This window comes from Maniola hyperantus, chromosome 6, assembly GCF_902806685.2.
Source record: "Maniola hyperantus chromosome 6, iAphHyp1.2, whole genome shotgun sequence".
Classification (NCBI taxonomy): Eukaryota; Metazoa; Arthropoda; class Insecta; order Lepidoptera; family Nymphalidae; genus Maniola; species Maniola hyperantus.
The window spans coordinates 3,779,259-3,803,926 of NC_048541.1; the positions used below are offsets into that span (position 1 = coordinate 3,779,259).

At 38.5% G+C, this 24,668-nt stretch overlaps 3 long non-coding RNA genes across 6 annotated transcripts; 2 read left to right on the top strand and 1 right to left on the bottom strand.

Moving 5' to 3' along the window:
* The first annotated feature begins 310 nt into the window (after positions 1-310).
* On the top strand, positions 311-1,166 carry LOC138402450 (uncharacterized). Its single transcript, XR_011236828.1, has 2 exons — positions 311-561; positions 855-1,166. It is a non-coding gene; the product is annotated as an uncharacterized lncRNA (long non-coding RNA).
* A 2,347-nt stretch (positions 1,167-3,513) lies between these two features.
* On the bottom strand, positions 3,514-11,803 carry LOC138402501 (uncharacterized). Of its 4 annotated transcripts, none has more exons than XR_011236875.1 (5): positions 11,697-11,803; positions 7,229-7,389; positions 6,953-7,116; positions 6,425-6,586; positions 3,514-3,956 (listed from the first exon to the last, which is right to left on the bottom strand). It is a non-coding gene; the product is annotated as an uncharacterized lncRNA (long non-coding RNA). The 4 variants fall into 4 exon arrangements; XR_011236876.1 differs by lacking the exon at positions 11,697-11,803 and adding an exon at positions 10,556-10,694; XR_011236873.1 differs by lacking the exon at positions 11,697-11,803 and having other exon boundaries at positions 7,229-8,384.
* Positions 11,804-11,922: 119 nt separating this feature from the next.
* On the top strand, positions 11,923-12,832 carry LOC138402451 (uncharacterized). Its single transcript, XR_011236829.1, has 2 exons — positions 11,923-12,072; positions 12,625-12,832. It is a non-coding gene; the product is annotated as an uncharacterized lncRNA (long non-coding RNA).
* The last annotated feature ends 11,836 nt before the right edge of the window (positions 12,833-24,668 follow it).

Sequence of the window (24,668 nt, forward strand, 5' to 3'; positions counted from 1 at the left end):
TATAAAAAAAATATTTCTTTGTATACCGTTGGGTTCCTATTAAATAACAGTTGGTACTCTACCAATAAGATCTAAAGTCCGATAGCTTTAGTACCCCTTGCACTGTTTTTTTCACTAACATTTTATCAATCTCTTGGCATATAGAGTGGGTAGGTATTAAATATTTATTAGCTCAATAATATAAAAAAGCCCCTAACATTCTTTCAAATAATTATCTAAGTAGGTATATTTAAAATCGCACATCACTTATTATCATCACCGCCACGGGATATGGCTAATAAATATTTTTCAGAACATCACCGCAAAAGAGACAGGGGAAATTTTGTTATCTTGTGCATCAATAATAACAATTATGGTTCGATCAAAAAGATTAGTTATGCACCCTTATCTTACTTACTTTTGATATAAATATTGGAAACTAATTGCCAATAGCACAGTTGAAAGACTAAACTAAAGAAATAATCATGAGTAACAAACTGTTGGTAGTGTTCGCCGCTCTCTGCGCAGTGCTGCTCGCGACGCATACTGCTTCCTGTGAAGATGTCGAAGTTAAACAACCTGGTAAGAAAATATGCTGGACTATGTTTAATTTTATTTATTAAGCTTTTCCTACTTCATAGTAATTGTAGACAACATTGTTTCTCCAGTAAACTTTATTTCTTTGCATGGAAAATTGTTGTTACATTCTGTCCAGGTCTCTTCGCACGTCTCTTTTTCCGAAAGACATAACTTCAGGGCTAGACTGAATAAAACGTACAGGAAGATAGAAAAAAGCAAGTGCAGATACTATTATAACAGTCTTCTTCATGACAGCATCATGAAAGTGTTTTAATGTCTCGTACTCTTTTTCATAGATGAGCTGTACATTCTGAACCCGGGCTCGGCGTTCCCCTTCATCGTGACTGACCCGAACAACCCCATTCTCCGCTCAGATAGCCGCCAGATTATCCGCATATGCATCGCCAGCCAGTGCCAGGCCGTCTGCAGATCCTGGGGCTTCAGGATTGGACGCTGTAACGCACAAGCTATTTGCGTTTGCTCGCGTTAAAATGAATCGAGACAATTTAAATATTACTTTTTAATCATTCAATAATTCCAAATCTAAATACTACTAAAGTTAAAAAAATTTACCTATTTTTGTACTTAATAAACTTATTCATTTTCTATTTTGGTTTTTAGTTTTTTTCCTTGTATTGTGTGGGAGCATTAAGTAATTATTTATTATTTTAACACGTACATCTTCAGGTTGATTATTTATTAATAGTTTTATGCGGGCACTGCAGAGCTAAAAACTTTTAAACTTCTTAGTGGAATTCAATGTAAGTTTTTGTTTTTAGTCTAGCGGCGGAGTTGTCATAGAACTATTTGTATGGTAGCTTAAATGTCATATGACGTAGATATGTATTTTTTATATCCGTATTTTCACAGACTCGGATCGGATGAGTGCGTGATTGCTCTTAGGCTAAATCTATAAGGCGGACTTTAATTTGCTCAGATTTTAGAATCGTGGCAGATTTATGCCAGCCCCTGTGTCGTTTTAAATGTCATAAATCTGAGCAAAGTCGAAAGTGCGCCCTGTAGGTTCAGCCTTGGTATGGTAAACCCACGGAGCAGCTAGTCTTTACTTAAAATAATATTATAATTGAGCGATTTTCACAATTTCGAAACGGACGTTTTTAAACAGTCTATCTTTAAAAAAAGAAAAATGTGACTAACTGACTGACTGATCTATCAACGTACAGCTCAAACTACTAGACGGATCGGGCTGAAATTTGGCTTGCTGATAGCTATTATAACGAAGACATCCGCTAAAAAAGGATTTTTGAAAATGCAACTCCCAAGGTTGTAAAATAGGGACTAGAAATTTGTGTAGTCCTCGTTGACGAAGTTGCGGACATAAGCTGGTTTATAAATAAAGTAGTACAAAAATAAACGTGAAAGGAACCACAACTATCGTTTTTGCATTTCACGAAGGCGATTGGCCCACGGTACATGTAAGGTAGACTAAATCATGCACGCACACTTACGCAATGTCCGTACAGGGCGGAAAAAAGCATGGGCCCTCCAGGAGTGGATTTAGGTTTTCAAAAACTCTTTGATTAACAGTGTCCTATGTTCGACTCATGCAGGCTATCTTAGTATCCAATAAATAATGCCCGCTACTTCATCAACAAGGGTATACTTAGATTTGTTAAGAATTATGTAAAAACTGTTTGATTTTCCGAGACAAAAATAGCCTTTGACCGTCCCCGGGATGCAAGCTATATCTCTGTACCAAATTTCGGAAAAATCGGTTTAATGGATGGGCCACGAAAAGATAGCAGACAGACGGACAAACAGACACACTTTCGGGTTTTTAATATTAGTATGGATTCTCGTTCAGAGTAAGCTCTTTATTGTTATGAAACACTGATTGTGCAAGAATAAATAGCGCTTAGTACCACGACAGGTCGAGATGGCAACCGGAGTATGAGGCGGGGGAACGCCCAGCATACCCGTACGTCAACCGCGCTCGTCCGCACCGGGTTAGCGCGCGGGCTGTGTGTTTTTTACCCGACTGCGGGAAGCCCAAAGGAGGGTTATGTGTTTGATCTGTATGTTCGTTCCTATGTCTATTTGTAACTACTGAACAGCTCAAGCGATTTGATAAGTGTCTATATATATATAAGTGTAATTCTTAATATAAAATGGCGGATTTTATGCGCTTTAATGTGCAGGCTGATAAAAAAAAATTTTTTAAGACCTTCGAGTGGGGTATCAAAATAAAGGGCTATAAAAGGCGAGTACGAAAATATACGATAATATATAAATAAGTAATTTATATGTCTGTAAACTGTATGGCGTGAAAAACCCATTGGAACCGGTGGAAAATGCCCGTTCCTATTTCCGTTCGTTCGCTCAACGGCTCAACCTATTTAGATTTTGATATTTCGATAGAATTTAGATTCGTCTTGTCGGCGCGAGTGTCACTGGGTACATAAAATTGTTAAAAAATCAAAATGGTGCATATGTGCGGGCTGAAATATTTTTTTCCAAGGCCCTCCTCGAGTGGGGTATCAAAATAAAAGACTTGGCTTGAAATGGCGAGTAAGAAAATATAAACAATCTATATGTTTGAAGACAGTTTAAAGTGACCAATCAAAGAAAATAACTACACTGGTGGTTACAATAAGCTAGCAAGCTAATAGTTCTACGTAGGTAGTTGACTAAGTACCTAATGCACCCGCCTGCCATACATTTTCTAACATTTATGTTTATGACCTCATCAATCTCTATTTTATAGAATGCAAAGCTTGTGTTTTGCTTTTCAGTTATCAGTTACTATAAGCAGTTGGGTTTTTGTTTTTTTAATTACGTATTTTAAGTTTTTGTACTTTGTAGTGTTTAAATAGCTTTAAATGTAGCTTGAAGACGAACATGGGAAAAAATGGGAAAAAATCATAAAACGAAGTTATTAATACCAAAATGTTTATTTAAATCTATTAAAAGGTAAATTACAAAAATTTTCGGACTGAATACATAGATAAAATATCACAATAGATAGATAGTTACAATAAACTTGTATTATTTAGCTTAAGAAAATTATCGCGCTCCCCATACAAACGCAGTTTGGTTCTTATTTGAATTATAACCAATCAAACTTAATGACATTTTATGAAATATAGACTTTAGCAACAATCTGTGTATTTTCATTGAATTTGGTTAGTAAGAAACAAAACTACGTTTGTTTGGAGCGCGCTACCAATAAACTCCTCTTAAATATTAACGCGAGCAAACGCAAACGGCTTGTGCGTTACAGCGTCCAATCCTGAAGCCCCAGGATCTGCAGACTGACTGGCATTGGCTGGCGATGCATATGCGGATGACCTTGCGATCCATGCTGCTGAGCAGAGGGCTGTTCGGGTCGGTCACAATATAGGGGAACGCCGAACCCGGGTTTATAACATACAGCTCATCTGTAAAGAAACAAAAATTTTATTAGAAGTAAATTTTAGTAATGAACTCAATATTTTGACGACCTCCCTGGCGCAGTGGTGAGCGCTGTGGTCTTAATAGTGGGAGGTCCCGGGTTCGATTCCTGGCAGGGGTTTGGAATTTTATAATTTCTAAATTTCTGGTCTGGTCTGGTGGGAGGCTTCGGCCGTGGCTACTGAATGAATAGAACAATTTAACATAATGGATTAATGCTAGCGCGTGCCAAACCTTGGTCATTTTATAAAAGCTGAAAGTTTCTCTGCGTATTGTCTCCAACACTGGGAGGAACGTTTGTTTGGATTTTTGTTTGGATCATGGTGGCTTTGGGAGATAACCGGTAATAGAGGTGTACAAAAATCTTACGTCGAAATATAAAGTTCAATTTTTTAATATTTTCTTCAGAATAGAAATCACGTCATTCATATCCAGACACTAAGTATCATGGCAAACAAAGTTTAAGGGTGTCTGGCACAAATTTGAACACTATGCTCAAGGTTGGCACCTAAAGTCACGAGGTTTAAAAGTTTGTCAACTTATTTTTTTCTTATTACATTGGTAATAAAAAGATGCGAATACTCTGAAATTATTGCGATCAGAACCAGTACCATAGTTTAAGCCATTTTAAACTTTAATTTATTCTTACCAGGCTGTTCAACTTGTTCGACTTCTTCACAAGCAGCATGCTGGACGAGCAGAACTGCGAAAAGAGTGGCGAAGACAACGAAGAGTTTGCTGTTCATGGTGAGTTTTGAGGTAGGTTCGAACTAGGCTTCTATAACGTGATACTTGAGGTAACTTCTCAACTGTGCTTCTTAAGAATAATTCTGCATATTTATATTAAATTGAATTAAGATAAGGGTTGTAAAAATTGGCAAATTTATTGAAATCGAATATAATTTTATCAATAGGGGATATCCTGCCGATAAAGTGAATTTGTTTGCATCACTTTTTTATGATAATTATTGATAATACCTGTTAATCAATAGAAAGTTTTTTTTTCAGAACATCACCGCAAAAGAGACAGGGGAAATCTTGTTATCTTGTACATGAATAATAACAATTATGGTTCGATCAAAAAGATTATTTTTGCAACCCTTATCTTCTTCATTTTTGGTATAAATATCGGAAACTAATTACCATTGGCACAGTTGAAAGACAACTAAAGAAATAATCATGAGTAACAAATTTTTGGTAGTGTTCGCCGCTCTCTGCGCAGTGCTGCTCGCGACGCATACTGCTTCCTGTGAAGATGTCGAAGTTAAACAACCTGGTAAGAAAATATGCTGGACTGGCTGTTTAATTTTATTTATTAAGCTTTTCCTACTTCAAAGTTCCAACATTGTTTCTCCAGTAAACTTTATTTCTGTGCATGGAAAAGTGTTGTTACATTATCTCCAGGTCTCTTCCCACGTCTCTTTTTCCTAAACACATAACTTCAGGGCTAGACTGAATAAAATGTACAGGAAGATAGATACAAGCAAGTGCAGTTACTATTACTATTATAACAGTCTTATTTATGACAGGATCATGATAATATTTGAATGTCACGTAATTTTTTTCACAGATGAGATGTACATTCTGAACCCGGGCTCGGCATTCCCCTTCATCGTAACTGACCCGAACAACCCCATCCTCCGCTCAGATAGCCGCCAGATTATCCGCATATGCATCGCCAGCCAGTGCCAGGCCGTCTGCAGATCCTGGGGCTTCAGGATTGGACGCTGTAACGCTCAAGCTATTTGCGTTTGCTCGCGTTAAAATGAATCGAGACAATTTTAACATGACTTTCTAATCATTCAATTATTCCAAATAAAGTACTTATACTATTGCTAAAAACTGTGCCTATTTATGTATTTAATAAACTTATTCATTTCATATTTCGGTTTATGATTTTTTTTACTTTATATTGTGTGACAGCGTATATTATTTTAATACAAACATCTTCAGGTTCATTTTCTACTAAGAATATCTAAATTGCGGGCAATGCAGACCTCAAAACTTTTGAAATCCTTTCTTACGACACTATTATATAACAGATTACAAATTACAATAAATAATTATATTGAGTATCGTTGATATCCTTTGTGAAAAATTAAAAATTAATGGTGCGTTATTTATTATTTAAGTGATTACTGATTATTTCAATTCATCACATTGTTAATTGATTATAAGTAATAAATAATAACTTATAAAGTTCAAAATAATTCCTGAATTGATATTTATGAAAAATATGGTTATCGTTTACTGATTTATTGAATAACTAGATGATGCCCGCGACTTTGTTATATAATGTTTAATTTTTGCGAAAGTCATTTGTCAACTCAATCAGAGAGTTATTATTAATTCTTTCTTTTCATTTTTGGTACGAATAAAAACAATTGGAAATGGGTGAAAAATCAGTTAGGTACTAATTTCGAGGTAATTACCTAAACCAGAAAAATCAATCTACCTTGACTTGACGGTTCACGAGATACAACCCGCTGACAGACAGACGGACGGACATCAGAGGCTTTTTCTTTCTTCACTCTGGGCTGGTTTCTACACTCAACTTGTTGTGCGTACATCGGAAGCTTATAATAGGGTCCCGTTGGCACCTTTCGTGTACGGAACACTACAAGACAGCGTCTTAAAAATAGTTACAAAGAAAACTTAGTCATAAATTCAACATTTCTCTCTTTAAAACCTCCGCCTGACATAGAATTTCATTACTTTAGTTTAGATTAATAATATTACAATTGTAGTGGACGTAACATTTCCATACAAAGGGAATTATTTAAACGTGCCAACTTCCATAGAAGCGGAACTAAAGGTCTTGACAAACACAACGCGTGATTGCAACTGTTTCCTTCCTATCTGTATATTTTCAACAGAATTGTCTTTCGAACTTGAGTGGTAGAGACTTGATCTTTTTTTCGTGGAAAATCCTCATGGATACCACCGCGCCTGGTCAGGCACGTAGATTATGTCGGACTCTTACCGACTAAAACCCCACGGTGTTCCATACATCGCTTGGTGGGTAGGATACGGGACCAAACACGTTCGCGCAACCCAGCCAGCGGTGCCTGCTCAGAATCCTCCTCACCAATTGGGTCCCTTCACAGCGACACTTGACCTGTTTTAAGCACCTTTAAAGTAAACTTTCTGAAATAAATGATTATAACTTTAAATATTTTCACACAGTTTCTTTCATTACAACTTCGTAACCGTAACGTAACTTTAGCCTCCTGTCATTCAACTGGATTCAAGTGCAAACCTCAACAGCTGTTTCCTCTCTGAAAGTCAAAGTACGGTAGATCTCAGCCTAGCTAGAGCCGCTTCTGAGTTGCTGTCGTCACGCGTCGCTACCATCGTGCATTTTGTTTAACCAAGACTTTATAATAAGTAGCTCTACGCTAATGTCCTCGGGAAACACGTCTGGAAAATAATATTATATGAATGTTTTCAGCTGTTTTTACTTAAGGATTTTAGTGTCGCTCTATTTCATCACCGTTTTTAGAATTCCAGTGGGACGGAGCAGAGCGGAAATAATAATATGTCTTTTCGACTATCACATTATTAACATTAACTATATTAACTAATAATAACCTTCTTCTTCTTCGTCTTAACACTCTTGGCAGAGTGGTCGTGGTCATCACGAAGGCGAGCATTCGCCACTTTTCCCTGCTGACCAATAGTCTGGTACATTCGTGCAAGGGACCGACTGCCCACAGCGGACTTAATTTGGTCGATCCATGGTGATCTTCCGCGCCCTCTGGTACCCTCCACCTTGCTCTACACTATCACTACCCATATTATAAATGCAAAAGTGTGTTTGTTTGTCGGTTTGTTGGTTTGTCCTTCAATCACGTCGCAAAGGACCAACAGATCAACCTGATTTTTTGCATTAGTATAGACCTTTATCCCAAAAAATCAAACAGTTCCCACGGGATTTAAAAACCCAAATCGGCCAATCGAAGTTGCGGACATCAGCTAGTACCTAATATTAACCTGATTGGCTGAAAATACATGTCTCCGCTTCAGTGTAAAACTATAGATAATCTTGCTTTTAATAACTTCACAATTCAAGAAAAACCTGTAAAATCCCAGCACATAAATCAGCGGTAATTTCATCGCAATAGCGTTGCAAATTCACAACCTAAGTACTGCAATCACACGGGTTAATTCATGCGTATAAAGTTAATTAATTACTCACAACCAACATCGGCTTAGCATTGCCCTCTGTTCAATTACTGGCATTCTGATTTTGACTCGATATTAAAGTTTAATCAGGTGAATATCAAAGTAAAATGAAGTATGCAACAAAATTTTGTAGCTGAATAACCTCTCGAGCTCAGCAGTGAATTAGCTGCTTTGTCCGACTCTTAAATTACTAGCCTATCAAAATCATCATGATCAACCCATCACCACTACATCGCCAGTACACTACTGAGTACGGGTCTCCTCTCAAAATCTAAAGGGTTAAGACCATAGTCTCGCTGGCCAAGTGCGGATTGGAAAACTTCACACACCGGTGAAAACATTATGGAGAACTCTCGGACATGCAGGTTTCGACAAGCGATATTTAGTTGCTTAAAATGCACTCGAGGAAAGTCGCATATTTGGGACACGTGCTTAGGCACCAGAGGTACGAAGGAAAAATTGCCGGAAGAAGAGGCGTCGGTCGCAGAAAAAGTCCTGGCTGCGCAATATCCGAGAATAATGCGAGTGCTACAGAAATATTTCGCCTCGCGAAGAATAGAGTGCAATACGCAAAGCTGACTGCCAACGTTAGTTGGAGAGGCACGCAAAGAAAAAGAAAGAGAAGAAGAAATTCACAAAACTATAAAAAGTTATCTGTGCAAGCCCGGGATCGTATATCACTACCCCCTGACCTCCAGAATAGGAGGCGGACGTCTTAACCACTAGCCTAGTTATCATCATCATCATGATCAACCCATCACCGGCTCACTACTGAGCACAGGTCTCCTCTCAGAAGGAAAAGGGTTTAGGCCATAGTCCATCACGCTGGCCAAGTTACACACCTAGGAAAACATTATGCAGAACTCTCAGGCATGTAGGTTCCCTCACGATGCTTTCCTTTACAGACAGTGCGTGATATTTAATTTCTTGAAACCCTTCTCCGAAAAGTTAGAGGTGCGTGCCCGGGATCGAACCCCCGACCTCCCGAATAGGAGCGACGTCGCAATATAGGCTATCATCGCTTCGCCTAGTTATACCTAAGCTTACATCTTACTGTTATTTAAGTTCAATTCTCCTTTCGTACAATCGTATTACATTTTGGATCAATAAATGCTATTGTGTACAGATTAGATATTGTTGAACGAGAAACGTTGAATTCAGTTCACTTGTCTCAGCGTTACAAAGAATTATTGTGCGCCGTCCAAATCCCAGTAACATGTCAAATACATCGAACTGGAACAAGTTAAGTCCGTACAATCCTCTTACTGGTCTTAAAAAGGAATCTGTGGATAAACGAATCTGGTACACTTATACAATGACAGGCTAACTGGATATACTTAAAGGGATTATTGCTTAGACTTTAGACCCATGAGCTAACTTATGAAAATAATAAGCTATGATAATAAATATTTAAGGGGGGCTGCCATACAACAGACATGATTTGTTTGCCGTTTTTATAAATAATGGTACGGAAGCCATCGTGCGCGAGTCTGACTCGCTCTTGGCTGGTTCTTTTCCTAACAAGTTAGCCCTTGCCTGCGATCTCACCTGATGGTAAGAAATGATACAGTCTAAGATGGTAGCGGGCAACTTGAAAGAGGTGTGGTGGTTTTTATTAAACCCATTCCCCTTATCGGTTTTTACACGGCATCGTACCGGAACGCTTACCTCCCGATCTTTGCCGGTAGCGTGGTAACTAGCCACGGCCGGAGCCTCCTACCAGACTAGACCAGAGATGTTGAGAAATTTCCAAATTACCGCTGCCCGAAATCGAACCCGGGACCTCTCACTCATAAAATCACAACGGTTACTACTCCGCCTAGTAGGTCGTCACAACGATGGGGTTTCGAGGTTCGATTTCAGACACATGGAAAATCAAAGAGTTCCCACGGGATATTAGACAATCTAAATCCACGCGGACGAAGTCGTGGGCTAATAAACAATATGCCTTTGTATATTTGTGTAAATGTTAACTGCTACACCATTTATTGAAACAGAACGTAGGCATAGTACAAAACTGGTTCTCCACGTTTTCACGCCGGAATAACAGTGACAAATTACATCGTGCATGGAAACGACGGTTGATGTGTCAAAGGCACTTAAATTCTCCACGGTTGTAATTTTTGCTCGCACCGCTCAGACAATTTATTAGGTATTCATTTTTACAAAATGTACAAATGAATGTGAATGAATAATAAATTGTGTAAATTAAGCAAATTATATGTACAGGAAAATTAATAATGACAGATTATTATTTGCAAAGAAGAAACTATGGGAATCAGGTATGTCAGTAACTTCTATAGAAATTATAGAAGAAGAAATAGAACTCTGAACAAAAATAAAAATAAAAAGAAATAAATTAAATAAATAGAAAGATTTTGTTATTCAAACGAACTTTTACCATTGCTTGTGAATTGTCAAAAAAATCTACCACTCTGGTACGAAATGCCTTTTCTACCAAGAAGTACCAGCAAGAAACTCGCTGGTTGCTCTTTTCAAATATTCAATCATGATAGGTGAACTGCAGTCGCGCGCATTGCTGGAGCGATAATAGGTAAATGAATACACGCTCTCTAACTTATCAAGCAGGTAGGTATAACTGTAATCAAGAGATAGGTTAGGAAGCCATTAAAATAGTTCCTCTCGCATAGCAGCCAATATTGTTTCGAGATAATCTAAATGCAGCTTCATTGTTTTGATTTAAAACAAAATGCCTTTCTGTTTTAACAAGCTTTTATTTTCGATTTAAACTAAAATAACAACGGAAAATGTAGGAAAAATCTCATTCCCCATTTTATACCGTGATTTTTCATGTGCAAATATTGTTCATAAAAGCGGGTTTATATTATGCAAATGATAAAAGTATCGTTCCATTCCTCCAGGCTCATAGGAGTGTGGAGGATGTTACTTTATAATAATGTGTTTTAAAAGTGAGGTTTTTATATTAAAGGTGAAATAATCGATGAGAATACTACTTTAAGGAATACTACTTTTCCATCATTTTTGAGTTAGTATAAAATGTACCTACTGATTTCGCGGGCGAAGCAAACCAATAACCATAGAATATAATACCTCACCCCACCTCTTCCAGAATAGCCCGCTTCCATCTTAGACTGCATCATCACTTACCACCAAGTGAGATTGCATTCAATACTTTTTGGTGCCGGTGCCTTCATATTTTTATGAGACTCCACAAAGGCACCTCATTGGCACCGACCCCAAAAAATATTATCATGGAACTATATTAACTTTTGTATACATAATATATTCGGTAATAAATTAAACATACATAAAAAAATAAAATAAAAAGATTCTGACGATTTGAGAACCTCCTCCTTTTTTTGAAGTCGGTTAAAAATAATATTACATTAAAATTATTCATTATCATTATCAACCTATCGCCAGCGCTCTTATGAGCACGGATTTCGTCTCAGAATGAGAAGTGTTAAATCATTGCAATATATTATTTTGTTTTGGAATTTAACGACCTTGAAAACTTTAAGCTAACGTGCTCTCCGAGGCACGCAACGCTTTGACAGTACCTCTATTCACCCATCCAGTTACCAACTTGAGTCAACGTTGTTGTCACAACTGGGCCACACATCACTGGGTCTCTTGCACTTTTTTACTATACTTAACACAGATAACTAAGTGGCATAAAGATTACAAATACCTTACCTACAAGGAAAATTGTTATCGTAAACAAACAAATGTATGACGCTGTTTATTATTTGTAATATCATTTAAGCAATGGCGAGAATTCCCCTTTTCAAACTATTACAAATTGAACGTGATACATAGTATAAATAACTTGATCAAGAATATTATTTTAGATCTTTTAACTCATCATGAGGGTCTTACCAGTGTTGATTGCTCTTTTATTTGTAGCTAGTATTAACTGTGCTACTCTCTTATCGGGTAAGTAATTTTTACTTTTTTTGGGGTTCCGTAGGTATAGGTAGTTAGGTACCTCAAAAGGTAAAAAGAAACCCTTATCTTCCTTGTCTGTCTGTCTGTCAAGAGACCTGTTAAGGGAATCAAAACCTATAGTTTACTACCCGTTGACTTAGAATGATGTATCTTATGATCTTGTAGCACAAAGTTACATCACAAAAAAAAGTGTTACATCTTATGCGATGGTACGGAACATTTCACGTGCGAGTCTGACTCGCACTTTATCAGTTTTTAGGGATTCGTACTTGAAGTGTGCCAACGAGACCCTATTACTAAGCCTCCTCTGTCCTTCCGTAAATCCGTCCGTCCGTCCGTCTGTCTGTCGCATGAACCATAATAGGTGGAGAGCTGAAATTTTCACAGAATATGTATTTCTATTACTGCTATAACAAACAAAAATAATAAAGATTTCAAATGGTCACTACGGAAATTAAAAAAAGGTGTTAATTCTTGTACGATGCTGCGGAACCCTCCGTGTGTGAGCCAGACTCGCACTTGACTGGTTTTTATTTTCAGATAATACAAGTCTCCATGAACCTACGAACCCAAGTAATGAATATGCCGAAGTCAGTCATAGAGTGAGAAGAAGCAACTTCTTCTGCAAAACGCATAAGGAATGCAACGACTTTTGTAGGAATGTCGTTGGGCATAGAAAAGGAAGATGCCACCTTATTTGCTTCTGTAGTTAGTCTTTAAATAAATGTAATAAAAAAGTATGCCTGTCTGTCCATCTTTTATTGAACTTTACAGCTTATTTTTTATTTTTCGTCTGTCCTTCTGCCTGTTTGCCTGGGCTAACTTCCTGCATCAATTTCCCCCTCCACTTTTAATATTCACGCTTGACTTAAAGGTACCCAACCTTTAAGTCAAGAATGGATAGGTATCTTCTAGGCAAGTGCGCTTGCCAGCAGGTCGAATTGCAGCCAAGCGCTAGTCTATAAATTAAAAAAAAACCTAATTTAGAAATTAACCCAGTTTCCTACTAGTCAAATGTAAAGGATGGCTCTAACATAAAATTATATGTTTATCCCTGTCATGGCGTCACCACCCCTTCACAGTCCCTCCACTCAAGGCCTCATTACGAATGCAAAAGCCGTTTAGTCATTACCACGTACACCTGTTGTCGCTTGCCTATGTCGCTAATACGCTTACAGAAGGGAAATAAACCGCATTATTATAAAAATAGACACTTAGAATATACAATAGCTTACTCTTCAGAATCAGCAACGCCATGGCAGGCCGACGCAGGGAGACGACACGACGATGCGGCATGATGAATTAGATTTAAAACAGGTGATCCGAAGACGCACAGAATAGGGAGTGGTAAAAAAATAAAAGGGAGGCGTGGGACAGTATAAGTCCCGCAAATTGCTATTCCGCTAAAACCATGTCTCATTAACGTCGAAATGACGTCATTTTGACGTCAGCCGAAATAAAAATATACCATCAGCTCGAAACTTCAGTCTAGTGCTGACGTCACTAAAATGGTGGCCACGCGCATTAGCAATTTGCGGGTCTTATACAGGCTAATTTAGATTAGTACAACTTTGCACTTGACTACGATGTCGAGTTTGAGATAGAGAACCTCAAACAAGGCTAACCGTGCGTTTACATTTGGTACGAAAGTCAAATCTGAAAACCTTTTTTTTGTTCCGATACAAGTTAGCCCTTGACGTAAAATCACCTGGTTGCAAGTGATGCTGTCTAAGATGGAAGCGAGCTAACTTGGAAGGGCTATGACAGTTTGATTTAACCCACAACCATGATCGGTTTCTACACGCCATCGTACCGAAACGTTAAGTCGCTTCCACGGAGTAGAAATTTTCCACCAGACCAGACCGTAGAAAATTTCATCATCATCATGATCATCACATCACCGGCTCACTGCAGAGCACGGGTCTCCTCTCAGAGTGAAATGGTTTGGCCATAGTCTACCACGCTGGCTACGGATTAGTAGACTTCACACACCTATGAGAATATTATGGAGAACTCTCAGGCATGCAGGTTTCCTCACGATGTTTTCCTTCACCGTTAAAGCAAGTGATATTTAATTAATTAAAACGCACATAACTCCGAAAAGTTAGAGGTGCGTGCCCGGGATCGAACCCCCGACCTCTAGAACCTAGAAAATTTAGAAATAATAAATTCCTAAATTGTCCCTGCCAGAAATCGAACCCGCAACCTACCACTCTTATGACACTCAGCGCTCAACACTGCGCCAGGGAGTCAAGAAAGAAGAAATCTAAATTCAAGAGATTTTTCCCCTTGTTTTAAACCAGCATACGCTACGACCAGCGATGTTCATATCCTGTAAAACTTTCTCCCATCTGAAGCAAATGCGCCGAGTAACGGCAGTTGGGAATGGCTACGGCTGACTTTTTTTCATATAACAACCCGTCTATAGATGCCGTAATGCGGAAAACTGCTTCAGATGTGTTATTAAGAGAAAACCCATCTCATATCCGTATGACAATCAAATTTTAGTATACTTACTCGTACTTACGCTGAAGATTTCCCGATGCGTTAAAAATTATAGTAGACATATTTGTATATTATGTCGTCCTACGAATAACAGTCACATAAATGTCAATAATTCATCATCATCATCATCATCATCTCAATCCCTCGCCAGCCCATGTCTGAGCAAGAGACTAAGCATGGTAAGGATTTAGGCAGTCTACGACGCAGGTTAAGTGCGAATTAGCAGACTTCACATATTATCTTTGAGGATACTATGAAGATCTCTCAGGCATGCAGGTTTCCTCACAATGTTTTCCTTCACCGTTAAAAGCAAGTGATATTTAATTTCTGAAAACCCACATTTAACTCCGAAAAGTTAGACCGCGTAATGCGTAACCGGGATCGAACCACCGACCTCCCGAAGAGGATGCTGATGTCTTAACCATTATGCCATCACAACTCTTATCATTTTTATTTTGTTTTTATCATTGTCTTATATCCCTCACCCCATGCTAATTACAAATGAACTGAATTTGGATTTGATATTCGACCGACCCGAAAAAAATATGGTTGTTTATTAAGTTTAGAAAGTTAGTTTTATTTTCACGGATTCCCATCAGACTAATAGGAGTGTTTTAAAGAGATCTTCTTCTTACCCTCTAACAAATAGACGTGGAATAACGGTGGAATAGTTATACTTTATTTTGTCTTTCTCTGTCATCAGTAATTTGACATTTTATTCCACGTTTAATTGTAAGGCAGTAAGTTGGCAACAAGACAGTCAAAAGCAAACCTTTGTCACATCGCGAACATCGGCCAGTCACGTCACGTCGCCCTCCACTTATCGGAGTTGCTCCCGGTTACACGTAAAATAAATTGCGGACACCGTGGGTCCCATTTCTATCGCTAAAACCTTCGATCATTAGTGTCAAGATATGCAGCCCTATACCTAAGTTGGCTTACCTGGAAGGAGTATGGCAGTTATTATTAAACCCATACCAATTTGGTCTCTACACGGCATCGAATCGGGACGCAAAAATATCTCTTGGCGGCACGGATTTGCCGGTAGGGTGGTAACTACCCACGGCCGAAGCCTCCCACCAGAACCACTTATACTCATATATACCTACAAGATGTTAGATGATGTCCGCAACTTCGGCTTGACAGACACACTTTCGCTTTTATAATATTAGTATCTTTTTTGAATTTTCCGTTCTCCTGTGGGAATGTGTTATTTTTCTGGGATAAAAAGTAACCATGTCCTTTTCCGGGATGTAAGCTAACTTTGTACCGAATTTCGTCAAAATCGGTTAAACGGATTATATTTTTTGAATTTTCCGTTCTCCTATGGGGACATGTTATTTTTCCGAGATAAAAAGTACCCTATGTCCTTCCCCGGGATGTAAGCTAACTCTGAAAATAACTTCATCAAAATCGGGAAAACTGTTGAGACAGACACACTTTCGCATTTGTAATATTAGTATGGATGAATGGAAAATGCACCGAATGGAGAACCTCCTTTTTTTGGAAGTCGGTTAAAAATAAATGCACGATCGTAGGCACTTATTTGTGGACATTATCCGACAACCGCCGGCATATCTTGTAGTAAAATGATCAAAGGCAGAACACGAAGTGACGAGCATCAATACTTTGGAAAATATTCCGGAAGAAAACAAACTATGATATCGCCGCATGAGTTATGGTGTAATCCGTGATATACGACGCGGACGGTAGAGGTTAGGAAGTTGTCATAAATCTCTGGCTAATACATAGCTATTGATAAACCCATGGCACGACTTCTATTGTACTTTTCTATTGTAGGTACATATACGCAGAGGCAGATTATCCCTAAGGCAAACTAGGCACGTGCCTAGGGGCGCGAGGTTACGAAGGGGCGCGCGCGACCATGTAGAGTTCCATTACCTGGCCTACCTAATTATTCCTACTAAGTAATATTATATTGAAGTGACCGAAACAGTCTCTTCTTTAATATAGCAAAGGGTCATGACGTGATGTTCTTCATTCGTTCACATAAATAGTATAATCACCTATGCAATGAGACGATTCCGTCGTTCTTTTTAAATTAAGTAGTTAGTAAAAAATGTAATATGGCTGTTAGAGGCGCTCCTATAAGGTGCTTGCCTAGGGCACTCTCGACATTTAATCCACCTCTGCGTATACGTATCATTTTACTGAAAATGAGCCTTCTCTACTTGCACAGAACATTTTGAAAGGAATAGTAGGTACTAAGTATTTTTAAATAAATCTTTTTAGATTCAAAAATATTCAAAATAGAAAATCTTGCAGGAAAACTTGTAGCTCTTGTCGTAGTCTTATTACCGATCAAGACGCGACTGGTTAGGAAAGGGAAAGCAAATACTGAGAAGGAAAAGGAACTCAGCGATTAATTTTTTATCCATACCTACTTACTATAAATGTGAAAGTGTATATTATGTCTGCTACCTTATCACGGTCAAACTAATTTCAACGAAACTTAGTACAGAGATAGTTTGTATCCCGCCTATTTTTTGTCCTCGAAAATAAAAAATTTCACACGGAATTCTTAAAAAACCTGACTCCAGTAAGGTGCGTTGGGGTAAACGTAAAAGTTATTTTTAATAATAATAAATAATAAATACACTTTATTTGCACAACCACAAGAAGGATTACATTAAAGAATAAAAAACACAGACAGAAGGAAGATACAAAAGGCGGCCTTATCGCTAATTAGCGATCTCTACCAGGCAACCTTGAAGATTGGAAAGTATAAGGAAAATTAGATTGCAGGTGGTGTGTAATATACTAATAAACATACATTCAAATAACTGATACATACTAATACATAAACCACTAATACATGTATTAAATAATATGTATAATACCAATATACTAATAAAATAGACTAATATATACTCCATAATCGTACTTAAAGAGAAACAAATATGATTGTCGTCTTCAGTTTGTAAGATAATGATTCTTCACTGCAGTTTTAAAGGAGTCTAGTGACTTTGATTTCCGTATGGTCAATGGTAGTGCATTCCAAAGTTCAACAGCTCGCACAGTGAATGAGTTGCCATAGAATTTCGTTTTATGACTCGGCGTTTCTAACATTAAGGTTCGGCAGGATCTTATGTCGGTTTGCACTCCAAGAAAACTAAACTTCTCCTTGAGGTAAGGGGGAGTTTTTAAGTGATATAGCACACAGTACAGAAGAGAAAGTACATGCAAATCCCGGCGACGGCGAATAGGGAGCCATTTGAGCTTTTGACGAAATTCAGATACATGGTCATATTTGCGCAAACCAAATATGAACCGAATGGCAAGATTTTGGAGTCGCTCAAGCTTGTTAAGTTGGTCCTCAGTCAAGTTGAGATAGCTTGCGTCCGCATAATCGAGAATAGAGAGAAGGAGAGAATGTGCCAACATAACTTTGGTTGGAATTGGCAAGAGATAACGCAACCGTCGCAAAGAACTCATCGTCGCAAATGTTCTTCTGCTCAACTTTTTTAGATGTACAGACCAGGACAGTTGTTGATCTAAGTGGATACCTAGGTCTTTAACAGAGTCAGAGTAAGGAATAACAACGCCATTAAAGAGGATCGGAGAAAGGCCTTGCAAGTTAACTTTTGCAATGTATCCTGGACTGCCAATAACAATAGCCTGAGATTTTGCAGGATTAACGCGTAGCCCAAACTGTCTGCTCCAATCAGCAACTGCAGCTAAATCATTATTAATAACGCAAACAGCAGAATCGAGATCTTCTAGAGTTGCAGAGCAATAAATTTGGATATCATCTGCATACATGTGGTAGAGAGAAGAGATATGAGAAGTTACGGAATTTATGAAAATGGCAAAGAGTAAAGGAGACAACACGCCACCCTGAGGTACCCCAGCCGTAATATCACACCATGACGAGACAACCTCGTCGATTTGGATGCGCTGACGACGGCCTCTGAGGTAACTCCGAAACCAGTCAATCACCGATGGAGCTATGTTAATAGAACGTAACAGACTCAGCAATATGTCATAATCCACCGTATTAAATGCATTACTAAAGTCAAGCAAAGTTAGAATTGTGAGCTGTTTATTGTCCATTGCCCATCGAATGTCATCGGTCACTTTGACCAGTGCCGTAACCGTGCTATGACCAGGACGAAATCCGGATTGTAAAGGACTGAGAAGTAAGTGCTTGTTAAGGAATAGATTTAACTGTTGGTAGACTAACTTCTCAAGGACTTTTGAGAGGAATGGCAAAATAGAAATGGGACGGAAATCATTTACGGTTGATGGATTCGACTTTTTAGGAAGGGGGACAATTTGAGCATTCTTCCATGTTTCAGGGAATTTGCTAGTCTTTATAGAATAATTTAGGATATGGGTTAGGAATGGAGTTATAATATCAATAATGGGAATGATCATATTACGGCTAATGCTGTCTGTGCCGACAGCATTCGATGTGATGCACATTATGTTCTTCTTAACATCACATTCAGAGAAAGACTCAAAAGTAAATGGTAGAAAGTCTGGAGTCGAAGAGGATGAAAGAGTATTAAGAGTGTGTTCTTTGTCGACACTATCGATTGCATCGGAAGTGGAAAAGTGTTTATTAAGGAGTTCGATATTGACATTAATAGAAGCTTTATGGGATGATTTACCAACTCCAAGCGACTCGAGAAATTTCCATGTTTTAGCGGTATCGCCATTTTCGACTGACTTATGAATGTGGCGTCGTTGAGCGTCTCTACACAATGTATTACAGCGATTTCGCGCTTTTTGGTATTTCAACCGATTGGCGTCGGAGTCGTCTACTTTATATTTATATTTGGCAGAGTTTTTTTTGTCCATTGAGGCCTTAATCTCATCTGTTAGCCATGGAGCTGGCAGGTGTTTCATTTTAACTGGTCTAATAGGAGCATGTGTATCATAGAGTTGCGTCACCAAGGTGTTAAATATTTCAACTTTATGATCAATGGAATCAGCATTATAGATAGCATTCCAGTCTAAACATTGAGCATCATCGCAAAGGCGGCCCTTATCAATCCTTCCAAAGTTACGCTGCAGAAGTATTCTCGGTTTTGCTTTAGGAGGACGTATTTTATAGGAGAGATAAATCAGATCATGATAGGAAAATGCGTCAGCAGGGCACTGGCCATGCTTAAAGACAAGATCCGGGGAAGAGACCATAATTAGATCAAGAAGAGAAGGAGTACAGCCTGGAGAGAAGTGTGTAGCAGTAAGGGGCAGGACGTGTAAATTACAGGATTCCACTGCAGTTAGTAGTCTCTTACTACGATAGTCGTCCTTGAGTAAGCATGTGTTAAAGTCTCCCATAAAAATAGTTTGGTTATACAGGGGGACTACCTTTTCTAATAAATTTTCAAAAGCGTGAAAATAATTGGGATAAGAGGGAGGGGAATAAAACACTCCGAGAAGGATCTTCGTGTGTGATAAGAGGACTTCCAATAGCAAGTGCTCGGCCGTATCGGGTACTGGAGGCTGTGAAGACGAACTAACAATAGTGAAAGGAATATGAGATCGTAAATAGATCGCTACTCCACCACCTCCCTTACCAACACGGTCATTGCGAATAAGCCGAAATCCAGGGAGTGAGTAAGAAGTTGAAGGTAAGCAGGTTTTAAGCCAGGACTCGGAAACTAGAATAGCATGTAAATTACGAGATTCAAAAGACGCAAGCATATCAGGATAATGAGCCGGGATACTTTGTGCATTAATATGGACGATATTGAAATTTTTCAGACAATCTGAGAAACAAGAATCAAGGGAGACATCGAGCGGAAAAGATGTACTGTGAAAACTAACATCACTAGACGATTCACCACTAGACGCGGACAGATAAAGATCATTATCTATATCCAAACTGTGTGACGACATAATATTATTCATATTATAATGCAAAATAATAAAATATATAAATAACAAGATAATTAAATACTATTATAATAGACCAAAGTGTCTTACAAGATTATTACCTACTTATTAAACTATTTTCCAATCCGCCAGCTGCCCAATAGATCATGCTAGGTATTACAAAAGGGAAGAACTAAAATATTTGCGCAAAAATAACAAATAAAATAAAAGTAGTTAAATATAACAGCAAAGGATTAAACACAAAAAAAAACACAAAAAAGAATTACAAATAACAAAAGACAATTAATAACCAACCTTATACGTAGTGTGCCGCAGGCTTTACATATACTACAATCATAACTTTAATCATAAATAATATACTAATACGGGTAACTTTAATATTCCTGAACGAGCTGTCAAGTATCAAACGACGTGACGTTAGCTGCTGTATCTATGGCTGCTATTACCAACAAACGTCAGCGTCAGCGAACGTCACAAGTTTGTTTATCTATTTGTGGGTATAGCTGTCATTATGTTAAAAATATAATATTTAAAAAGAATAAGTGAGAAAACAAGATTTTGTACAGCGCATTCAGAAGTCAGACAAGTGTAAAACTATATAAGAACATTACATATACATAGCATATTAGAGGAATGTCGCATAACACGAAGCAAATCGCACTCACTATTTTTTAACCACTGCTCTCTTTACTCTCGAATTGGCGATTCTGGAGTCCTTTGACACAGCTGTAGTTGCAGGCGCAACGGTAGGCCTAGAAACATCCTGAGCAGGGGCCGGGATGGCGTTCAGCTCCGACAAAGTAGTGATGCGATGCCGCTTACCTTCGGAGTCAATTACCATAATATAGCCCTCCCTGGTCCAGCACTTCGCTATGCCAAATCGTTGTCGCGCCGCTAGGAAGGTCTTGTGACGACTTTTGATTAGAAACTCCGATAAAGTTACCCCGGTGCCCTTCAAGTTTGTCTTAGCCGACCAGACTTTGTCCCTTAACGCCAGCTCTTTAAACTTTATGAGGACAGCACGAGGCTTGTCATCACCAGCCCGACCCAGGCGATGACAGCGACCAATAGAGCTCGGTGTAAGCTGTGGCAGCCCCAAATGCTCGGACAACAACTTAGAGACTGCTGTGCTGGGATCTTCCTTCTCTGCTTCTGCAACACCATGAACAAGCAGGATCTTCCTCCTAGAGCGCATTTCGAGTTCATCCTGCTGTCGCGCCAGGAGCTCCACCTGCAGCTGCAGGTTTTCTAACGCTGTCAGTACAAATGCACGAAAAGCAGCAAACTGAGAATTGATGTTGGATGTGGGGCTTGTAGCGGGGCCAGCACCCTTTAGTTCTCTCTGGAATTCCAACATTCTTGCATTGAAGTGGTCCGTGATCTCGCTAAGTGATTTTTTAAAGGATTCCATAGTGAGTTATTAGTGAGAAGTGAGGTTATATTTAGCACATGGGACACACAGTCATATGTGGAGAATGTTAATGCACAAATATTGCTTTAAAGGCTGGCGGATTTTATCTATTTACAGGTACATATCAATATAATTACTTAAAAGCACTTTTTGTAATTTTAATGAATATTAAAACAAGAGCTATCAAATTTATGTGTACTTTGTTTGACGCCTACCCGCAGCTACTTTTTTCTACTAAGTACCAATACTAGCATTATTATACTGATAGGATCTATAGATCTATAGAGACTCTTATTGGGGATGTCCGGAATAATTTTACATGCCGTTTGCTATCATGGAGACAACTTGTTGCTCAAGCAAATTACATAAGTACCAATTTTTTAATATCAAAGTTTCGAGTCACTACTTTGTACGGTAAAAGTACGGGAAAGAGTTCATTTTCCCACTATTCAAGTAACTCTCCGCAGCTTCCTTCATTTGCGCGGCTTTGGTGAGGCAACGAAAAATAAGAAAGCTCTACAAAAAACAACTCTCTCGCTCTCTCTCTCTCTCTCTCTTTCTCTCTCTTTGAAAACAAGACACTGTAAAACTGGTCAACCTACTTAGGTGGCCTGCCTGGCCTACTAATTAGCAGAACCTCCCATTTATGTAAGACCACATAACTTATAAGAAAAATGTTGGAAGTCAACCATCCCGTTGGTTGGTCCGACGACATCACCAAGCTTGCGGGGAAAACTTGGAGAAGGCTCGCCCAATACCACAAAGAATGGCGTGCACGTGAGAAGGACTATGTCCAACAATGGAATAATTAATATGGGCTAACAAAGAAGTATATATACGATCTACTTTGGTGACAAAAAATATTGTTGCCTAAAATTATTCTCCCAGTACTCAACCATTGTGCCTACTGGGGCAACAGAGTAGCGCGGAGCTGTCAATATAACTTAAAGAAGCTAAAGCGTTCACTCCCGGCTGCATATCAAATCTTTTCACGCGAGCGCGCCCTACACTTCACTGGCTCTACGGATAATAAACCGTTATAAATTTATCAAATCCTGCAGGATAAAGTGCTCTCGGCGATGAAAAATTCCCGCTTGTTAGTTCGTAGCCATTTGTTTAGACACTAACGAGATAACTCGGGTAATGGCGCGTCGAACGTCATCTCTTGCTTTTTATGGTGCCCTGGTTGTCGTGATCCGTATTGGCATTAAAATACGAAACAAAAAATTCTCTTCGCAACGTTCCCTTGCTATAATAGAATTCTAGTTTGAATTTTCTCACAAATATTGATTAACAGGGAAATTTTAAAAATTCAGAAAAAATTGTTTATCATTTTAATCTTTGTCAGTTTGAGACATAAAAAATCGTTTAACGTTTCTTCTTCCTTTTTCCATACATAATATAAGGAGTAAGTATACAATATCATTGGGTCAAAGGTCCTACCATTGGAAAAACTGAGTTAACCATGTTCAAAGTAAGTATTCTTTTCTACTAGGGTAAGTCGATATTACCTGAAGAACGGCACGAACACGGCTTCTGCGAAGATGGGAACAAAAGACCGACAGCTCTATCCTTTAAGTCAAACGGGATCACTTTTCAAAAGACTATGTTGAAAAGCAAGTCGGTATAGAAAAGCGGCTACCGTACAGTTATAAAAGGATGTTTTCTTATTATACCTTTCAGTACCGAAACCAGCTCAACCCGCCTTCGGCCAAGCTTTTTTATCATAGAAAAAATCTACCAAAATTTGAGGACCCGCGCTATTTAACTCCCGTACTATACGCAGGCCTTAACACACACCTATATGACCATGACCTATATGACCAGCAGAATCGGTTGTAATACCTATCTGTGAAAGAATCACGTCGCCCTATAATAGGGTACGATGCACTGTCAATGATACGTTGCGCGTTGATCCTTAGACACTGGAACGAAATAAACTGTAGTCGCATCGCTAGATCGCATTACAATCGTAGGTACTTATCATCCTTATCCTTACTAATATTATAAATGCGAAAGTGCGTCTGTCTGACTGTCCGTCTGTCTGTCTGTCTGTCTGTCTGGTACCCTTTCACGACTCATCCGTTCAACCGATTTTGACAAAATTTGGTACAGTGATAGCTTGCATGCCGGGGAAGGACATAGGCTATTTTTTATCCCGGAAAATCAAAAAATTCCCACAGGATTTTTGAAAATCATAATAATTTATCATCCTTGATAATAATCGATGATTTCCCACGACAATTCTAAAAATCCTAAATCCATGCAGACAAAGTCACGGTCATTATCTAGCAATTGAAAGACACCGCAAATGTAAGCATACCTTATCGCCGGACATTCCTGTATTGATAAAAAAATTACAATTCACGTAATACATTCCTGTTTTGATAAAAAATATACAATTCACATAAAAAACTAAATAATATAAAATAGCCCATAAATCTTGATTCAATTTCATATAAATATGAGGAATTGTCTTGAAAAAGCACAGTTTAAAAAGTACCTTAAGTATCACATGAAACCTAGCTCCGAAGCAACCTATAAACTCACCATGAATAGCAAACTCTTCGTTGTCTTCGCAACTTTTTTCGCAGTTCTGCTCGTCCAGCATGCTGCTTGTGAAGAAGACGAACAAGTTAAACAACCTGGTAAGGAATTAAAATATGACAACGTACTACGAGTACTTAGCATATTATCTGACCCAATAAAAGTTGTCCTGTCCAAATTTTCAAAATCCAAATTCCCTCTAAAATGAGGCTTGCGTACTATATCGATTTTTATACTAATATTTTTTTATTCA